Genomic DNA, 8,659 nt, shown 5'->3' with positions numbered 1-8,659 from the left:
GTAGTCAGGAGGACCTGAGTTCAAATCTCACCTCAGACACTTAACACTCACTAGCTGTGTGACCTTGGGCAAGTCACTTAACCCCAATTGCCTCATTCTGGGTCATCTTCAGTCATCCTGATGAATATCTGGTCACTGGATTCAGATGGCTCTGGAGGAGAAGTGAGGCTGGTGACCTGCATAGCCCTCCCTCACTCAAAACAAAATCAAGTGCAAGTTATGTCATAGTTTCTCTCATGGCATGGTCTTCTTTGGCGACAGGATGACCACACACATACCATATGTCTTACAAATCTGACTCTTTTGCACATCGTTAAATTTTTCTTTGTATGCTTGTATTTCACTTTCCGTTTAGTATACTACTGCTTTCTTTTTATCTTTATCTTAAACTATTTCCAAATCGTGTTTTATGTGTTTAAATAGTATCATTAGTTGTACTTTCTCTTTTTGTCAGTGTTTCTGGTTTTTTTTGCAATTTGAAATACTTCTCTTTGTATTGGACTAAGCATTCTATTTTCTTATTAATCAAATGGCTTTGTTTGAATTTGTCAAACAGCTGGATTCAATCAAATCACTTAATTAGACTGACTGACTTTTACAAATGAAACTCTACTAAAAATACAGTACTGATTTTTTTTTTTCCCAACCAAAAAAAAAAATTCCTCAGTGGATGAAACCTCACCTTTTTCTAAGATACCAGCTCTTTCCTAAGTTATTTTCTAAGGACTCAAAGAAGCTTTCCCCTTAAGTTAGAGAGGAAAAAACATTAAGAGCTATTACTTCTCTGGGAAGGTTAATTTAAATTATTTCTAGTTATCATCATGAACACCCTTCAGTGAATTAAAATACCCTTCCACTGTGGGGCTAAGCCTGCACAAAATATTTCTATCATGTAAGAGATAATGTCATCAAGACAGGAGGTTGAATTTATATTTAGAGAAAACCAAGTTATACAGTGAAATCTAAGGCTTTGGGACACCCTGTACTTGGAAATGCCTATTTTTTGTGTCAATAAAATTCACTCGGAAATTCAGTAAAAATTAAGTTGTGTTCCCATTATAATTGGCAAATTCATTTTCAGAAGATTGGGTTTTATTCTATGCATATATTTTCTCCTAGAGTCTTAAACTTAGTTCCACAAATCTCAGGAATGAGAATCTTTCTCAGCAGTTTCCATGTTCTTGTTTACGTCCTGGGTGTTCACAGTCTTATTTTCATTAGTGTCTACCCTTCTCATTTAAGGTTTAATTCATATAGAGACAGAGACATCAACGCATGAAATAAGGGAGAAAAAAACTTGCTGGTGTTCAGTCATCCATACAACCAGAAAGACAGCACAACAGTTAAAACTATCTAGGATTGTTTTTAGTTTTGACTCTGTTTAGATTTTATCACAGAGTTAACTTTTTTCCCCTACAGTTTCACAAGCAGCTTCTTGCCTTGCTTTTTTTTTCATTAAGTATATTTTATGTAGATACTTATTTTAAAACCTTAGAGTTTCTACAGCTATATCAGCTACGCGTAAAGTGAGCAGATGTCGTTAGGGAGTCATAAAGTATTCTGGAATTCTCTCACTTTTCAACAAGATACCAAACATAAACATATATATAAACATAACACAAAATAAAGGCAGTCAAGTTTGCAAGGGATCTAGGGTGACCAGGAAATTTGTAGAAGTTTTCAGTTCCAAACCATTTTTTCCACACCTCATTTGGCTGAAGAGGGAAAGGTCATAGAGATAACAGGTAGAGGCAACTAACTCACTCTATGGAGGCTCAAAATTTAGACTTAAAACCAGGTCCCATATTCACCTTATAACCATGGCAAACAGGACTGGAAAATTTCCAGAGCTTCTGACAAACACAAACCTTGTAGAATAAGCAGAAAAATTAGCCTTTCAGATAAAATACTAGAGCCACACTTTGACTCAGGTAATTTGCTCAAACCAAGCAGCTAAACAAAAAAGGTCCAAGATCCTTTCATTACCTACCACCCCTTGATCTCACCCCTGCCCAGGGAAACAAGGAGGTTCAGAAGCTTACTGAAGAAAATAATTCTTTAAAAATTAGAATGGAGCAAATGAAAGCTAATGACTATGGAAAATCAAGAAATTCTAAAAACCAAAAGAAGGAAAAAATAGAAGACAATGTGAAATATCTCATTGGAAAAAACAACTGACCTAGAAAATAGATCCAGGAGAGATAATTTAAAAATTATTGGACTACCTGAAAGCCATCATCACAAAAAGAGCCTAGACATCATCTTTCAAGAAATTATCAAGGAAAATCACCCTGATATTCTATAACCAGGGGGTAAAATAGATATTGAAAGGATCCACCAATCTCCTCCTGAAAGAAATCCCATAAGGAAAACTAGGAATACTATAGCCAAATCTCAGAGTACCCAAATCAAGGAGAAAATATTGCAAGCAGCCAGAAAGAAACAATTTGAGTATTATAGAAACATAATATAACACAAGATCTAGCAGTTTCTACATTAAGGGATCAGAGCCAAATAGAAAATTCATCTTCCAAATGCAAGAAAATCAAGAGAAGCATGAAAAGGTAAACAGGAAAGAGAAATCATAAGGGACTTACTAAAGTTGAGCTGTTTACATTGCTACATGGAAAGATAATATTTAGGGAATACATATATACACAGAGAGAGAGTGGGCACAGGGTGAGTTGAATATGAAGGGATTTCTAAAAAATAAAATTAAGGGGTGAGAGGAATATATTGGGAGAAGGAGAAATAGAATGGGATAAATTATCTCACATAAAAGAGGCAAGAAAAAGCTTTTACAATGGAGAGGAAGGGGGGGACATGAGAGGGAATGAGTGAACCTTACTTTCATTGGATTTGGCTTAAGAAGGGAATAATATACACACTCGTTTGGCTATGAAAATCTGTTACCCTACAGGAAAGTAGGGGGATGGGGATAAGGAGAGGGGGATGATACAAGGGATGGCAAGTGGGGGAGGGAGTAATCACAAGCAAACAATGAGGTACAGGGTCAAAGGAGAGAATAGAACTTTTATGGAAATATTTTGCATGACTACACATGTATAACCTATATGGAATTACTTCCCTTCTCAATGAGGGTGAATGGGAAGGGAGGGAGAGAATTTGGAACTCAAAAGTTTTAAAAACAAATGTTAAAAATAATTTTACATGCAACCGGGAAATAAGACATACAGGCAATGGAATATAGAAATCTATCTTGCCCTACAAGAAAATAGAGAGGAGGGGATAAGAGAAGGGATAAAAGGGAGGGCAGATTAGGGGAAGAGGTAATCAGAATGCATGCCATCTTGGGGTAGGGGAAAGGGAGAGGTGGGGAGAAAATTTTAAATTCAAAATCTTGTGTAAGTGAATGTTGAAAACAAAGTAATAAAGAAAATACTAAAAAAAAAATGATAATCTGGTTCATTTTAGAAAAAACATGGAAAGATTTGCTTGAAATAATGAAAAGTGAAGTGAGCAGAAGAACCCAGAGAACATTGTATACAGTAATAGCAATGTTATTCAAAGAATAACTGTGAACAACCATACCATTCTGAATACTATAAATACTGAAATCAACTATAAAGGACCTATGAAGAAAGATGTTAGGTACCACCAGAGAAAGAACTGAAAATGGTTTTACATATATTTGTAAATCTGTTTCAAAAGGTGGCCTTTTCTAGTGCAGGGTGGGGAGGGAGGAAGAAAGGCAGTTCAAGACTTAAAATGTACCAAAGTAAATACAAGTAAATACAGTAAATAAATATAGAGAATAGTATTTATATAAATACAGAATAAATAGAGAGAAATACAGTAAAAGTAAGTGCATCAAATAAATACAGAGAAAATTTTTTTAAAGATTTCTTTATGTCCACTATAATAATGTTGAAGAGTATTCTTAAATATGTAAGGCACTTTAAAAATTATAAAGAACTATACAAATCTAAATCTGTGTTGATCTATTGAGAGATGATGCCCAACCTCTTTGTGGCAAATTAACTAGAAAAAAGCCTTTGACCAAGTGAAATAAGGAAGGAGCTGTCATATTCCTAAATCCTGGATTGTTTTTCATATTCTTTTGCTTTGATGATGACTTGGGAGTTTAGGTGGATTCTATCAGATACCTGGAATGAAGGTTACTATGATATTGTGGCTTAGGCGGTGGCCAAAGAATTCTGAGGTTGGCCAGAACTGGAAACTAGACAAACATAGGAAGATCTCAGCCTTGGGCAACAGGAAGATGTCTAGACAGCTAAGTAGAATATCTGGGGAATTTATCAACAGATAATTAGTGAAGACCCAGACAGGTATCATCATCAAGGAAGTTCAGCCCTGGGTGGTCTGTAGGAACCTATTGGCAGATGAATTGCAGAAGTCCAAGAAAGCAAGCAATTAGGACTGAAGTTCTGGCAACAGATCAATGTCTTGCTAGATGAGCATAAGTCCAGCATTTGAGGTAGTAGTAGGTAAGGAGCAGAGGTTGGTCAACAATCAGAACCTAGGATTCAGGGGCATTATTCCTGTCTTGTGGAGAAAGAAGAAAGGGACCAAGAAAAGCAAGGCAGAACCCCAAGCTCAGATGCACTCAGATGCCCTCGGTAGCTCACCAAGAGAAAGGCTTGGACTTGAAAGTATAGAATAGGACTGCAAGTTGGGGCAGGGGTGGGGGTAGAAGGGTAGAGAAGCAAGAGAGTTAAGAAGGTAGATAAAAGCCAGGAGTTTGATTACAAGGATCAAGGCAATACCCAATTACTAGAACCACGGCATGATGTCAAAGAGGGAACAGCAAAAAGGCTCACAGATGTGAGGTTGAGCTTCAGGATCCTTGGTCCTAGAGCCTAGGACAAAGTTAAATGTAGAAACGGAACCAAACCCATTCATTAAAACTATTCACAAAAGTGAAGAGAGAAATTGGGAGCTGAGTGGTATGCAATGGCAACACTGTCTGTGTATTTTTGTTGTTATTCAGTCATTTCAATCACCTCCAACTCTTTGCTATGCCATTTGGGATTTTCTTGACAAAGACACTAGAGTGTTTTGCTGTTTCCTTCTCCAGCTTATTTTCCCGATGAGGAAACTGAGGCAAACAGGATTAAGTGATGCCCAGTCATACAACTCTGTCTATTATACTCCGGCAAAATAGGTGAAGAGATACTACTCCTTGGAATAAGCAAAGACAACAAAAGATCCCTCACACATAACAACACAGGTGAGTTTATAAGTTCTTCTTTTAAAATGCAAACTTCTCATGGAATCAGAAGTGATAATAAGTTGCATTGCTGTGAACAATGAAATACTGAAGATATAAAAAGAAATAATTTTGATAAAGAAAAGGGGTGGGAGACCCTTTCACAAAGGGACCTGTGTGAAAGTAGAGGAAACTCAATAGTCAATTTAGATTTTTAAAAGAGGTAGAAGATGGAAGTAAGGGCAAGTATTAAAAGGATGAATTTCCAAAGGCATGGCACTGTTCAGTAAGAATGTCACAAGTTAGTACTAGACTAAACAGTGAACTGAAATTGGTATCTGAAAAATCTCATTACCTACTGCTATTTCCACTCCTTCCCACCTCCCTCAGACTCCTCTCCCTCTGGAGGGCTTGAATGAAGGTGGAGTACTAAACTCCCCCCAAGGTTTTCCTTTATAGAGGGCAGCATTTGGACTTTCCAGATCACTCCACTTTCCCTTTGCAGCCCTACTTGGTTTCAATTGTCTAGAACAAGATGCTCCTACACCAGGTATCCCCTGGTGTCCTTCCTCCAGATTCTTTTTGTGTGTTGCACTCCCTCATTAGATTGTAAACTCCTTGAAGGCAGGGACTATCTTTCTTTTTTTATTTGTATTCCCAGTCCCTAACACAGTGCCTGACATATATTACACAGTTAATAAATGTTTATTGAATTGAACTGAACTAATTGACTACTATTACTTTTTTTTAAAAAATTTAACTTATTCTGAACTTAAATAACATAAAAGAACATTTCCATATACACAGCAGAATGCAAAAAAGGAGATTGTATATGAAACTATCAATCTGCATTCCATACCATTTGCTTTCTAAGAGCATGTGGTAATTCCATGTTACTTTTAAAACTATCCTGCTTAAATATGCTTCCATCTGTTCCCTTCTGTGCATTTTATGGCCATCTTTTAAATTTATTTTTATTTTAATATTTTTTTTTAATTACATATAAAAGCAATTTTAACGTTTATTTTTTTTTATTTTGAGTTCCAAATTTTCCTCTCCCCTTTCTTCCTTACCCTCCCCCCTCCTAGAAAAGGCAAACAGTTTGATTTTTCCATGTTAATCATGCTGTGAAAGACAACAGATAAAAAAATCCCAAGAAAAATAAAGTTTAAAAAAGTATGCTTCGATCTGCATTCAGACTCCATCAGTTCTTTCTCTGGAAGTGGATAGAATTTTTCATCATATGTCTTTTGAAATTGTCTTGTATCATTGTATTGCCAAGAATAGCCAAATCATTCACAGTTGATACAATGCTGCTATGTACAATGTTCTCCTGGTTCTGCTCATTTCACTTTGCATCAGTTCATGTAAGCCAAATTTCCAGGTTTTTTCTGAAATCCTAGTCCTTGTCATTTTGTATAGCACAATAGTATTTCATCACATGTATCACAACTTGTTTAGTCATTTCCCAGTTGATGGGCATTCCCTCAATTTCCAATTCTTTGCCACCACAAAAAGGGCTTCTATAAATATTTTTGTACATGTAGGTCCTTTTCCTTTTTTTATATATCTCTTTGGGATACAGACTTAGAAGTGGTATTGTTGGATCAAAGGGTATGCATAGTATTATAGTAGTTTGGCATAGTTCCAAATTACCCTGCAGAATGATTGGATCACTTCACAACTCCAACAACATTGCATTACTGTTCCAGTTTTCCACATCTTCTCCAACATTTGTCATTTTCCTTTTCTGGCATATTAGCCAATCTAATATGTGTGAGGTGGTACCTCAGAGTTACTCTAATTTGCATTTCTCTAATCAGTAGTGATTTAGAGCATTTTTTCATGATTACAGAAAGCTTTGATTTCTTTGTCTAAAAACTTCCTTTGATGATGTATCAATTGGGGAATGACTTGTACTCTTATAAATTTGACTCTGTTCTCTAAATATTTGAGAAATGAGGCCTTTATCAGAGAAACTTGCTGTGTATTTTTCTCAGTTATGATTATTTCCCTCCATCCTATTTTCCCCATTCTTTTCTCTCTTTCCTTTCACCCTATCCTTCTTCAAAAGTGTTGTGCTTCTGATCAACACTCCCAATCCACCCTCCCTTCTTATCAGCCCCCATTTTCTTGTCCCTTTTATCTCCTATTTCCCTGTAGAATAAGATAGATTTCTATACTCAACTGAGTGTGTACGTTATTTCCCTCTTTGAGCCAATTCCAAAGACTAAACTTCAAACATCCACTATCTCACCCTAATCTTCCCCTGCACTGTAAAAGCCCTTTTGTGCTTTTTTAAAATTTTCTATTTAGCTCTGGTCTTTTCATTAGGAATGCTTGGAAGTCTTCTATTTCATTAAATTTCCATTTTAAGAATTATATTCAGTTTTGAAGGTTAGGTAATTCTTGGTTGTAATACTCACTTCTTTGCCTTCTGGAATATAATCCAACCTCTCTGATCCTTTAATGTAGAAGCTGCTAAATCTTGTATTGTTTTGACTGTGGCTCCATGATATTTGAATTACTTCTTTTTGGCTACTTGCAATATTTCTTCTTGATCTGGAAGCTCCGGAATTGGGTTGTAAAATTCCTGGGAGTTTTCATTTTGGAATACTTTCCAACAGGTAATTAGTGGATTCTTTTCAGTTTCTATTTTATTCTTTGGTTCTATCAGGGCAGTTTTCCTTGATGATTTCTTGAAAGTTATATCTAGGCTCCTTTTTTGATGATGGCTTTCAGGTAGTCCAGTAATTCTTAAATTATCTCTCCTTGTTCTGTTTTCCAGGTCAGTTGTTTTTCTGAGGAAATACTTCTTCATTTTAGTTCCCTCCTCAGGATCAGAAACTTTGTTTTGCCCATGACTACTCCTTCCCTGGTATTACTTCCTACTTAAATCCCTTTTCCCACCCAGTCCTTGATAATTTCCCTGTCAATTAGATGTATTTTTACAAAACAGAAACAAAAACATTTGTAATGTATGTTTTCGACCCTCCTCTGTTCATGTCAGATAAAATGAGGTTCATTTGATGCCCAGTTTCCCTTACCTCTTCCACTATGTTTGTATAGGCTTTTCACACATTCCAGTTATGAGAATAACAAGTTTCATGCCCTTCTTCCTCCTTCTTTTACCTTCCCTTCCTTTTTCCCCTCAGGTTAGAACCAATTCACCCCCAGGGCCTCTGTTTTTCTTGTTTAAATTTTCTCAACCTCTTCTTTCAAGAAACTAAGGTTTGAAGGGTAACTTGTTTTTTCTCCCACTATTAGAAAGGTAGTACTACATCATCAGTCAGCTCCTTCCAGTTACTCAAATAAATTTGCCTTTCTGTGTTTCTTTGGTTATATGTTAGTGTTTCAAAGTTCCTTTTCAGCTCTAGCCATTTCAGCAGAAATGCTAAAAACTCCACTATTCCATTAAATTTCCATTCCCAGTTATACTCAGCTTTGAAGGATAAATTATTCTTAGGT

Source organism: Notamacropus eugenii, chromosome 5 (assembly GCF_028372415.1).
Source record: "Notamacropus eugenii isolate mMacEug1 chromosome 5, mMacEug1.pri_v2, whole genome shotgun sequence".
Taxonomy (NCBI): Eukaryota; Metazoa; Chordata; class Mammalia; order Diprotodontia; family Macropodidae; genus Notamacropus; species Notamacropus eugenii.
Note: the sequence above shows the minus strand (reverse complement) of the source record.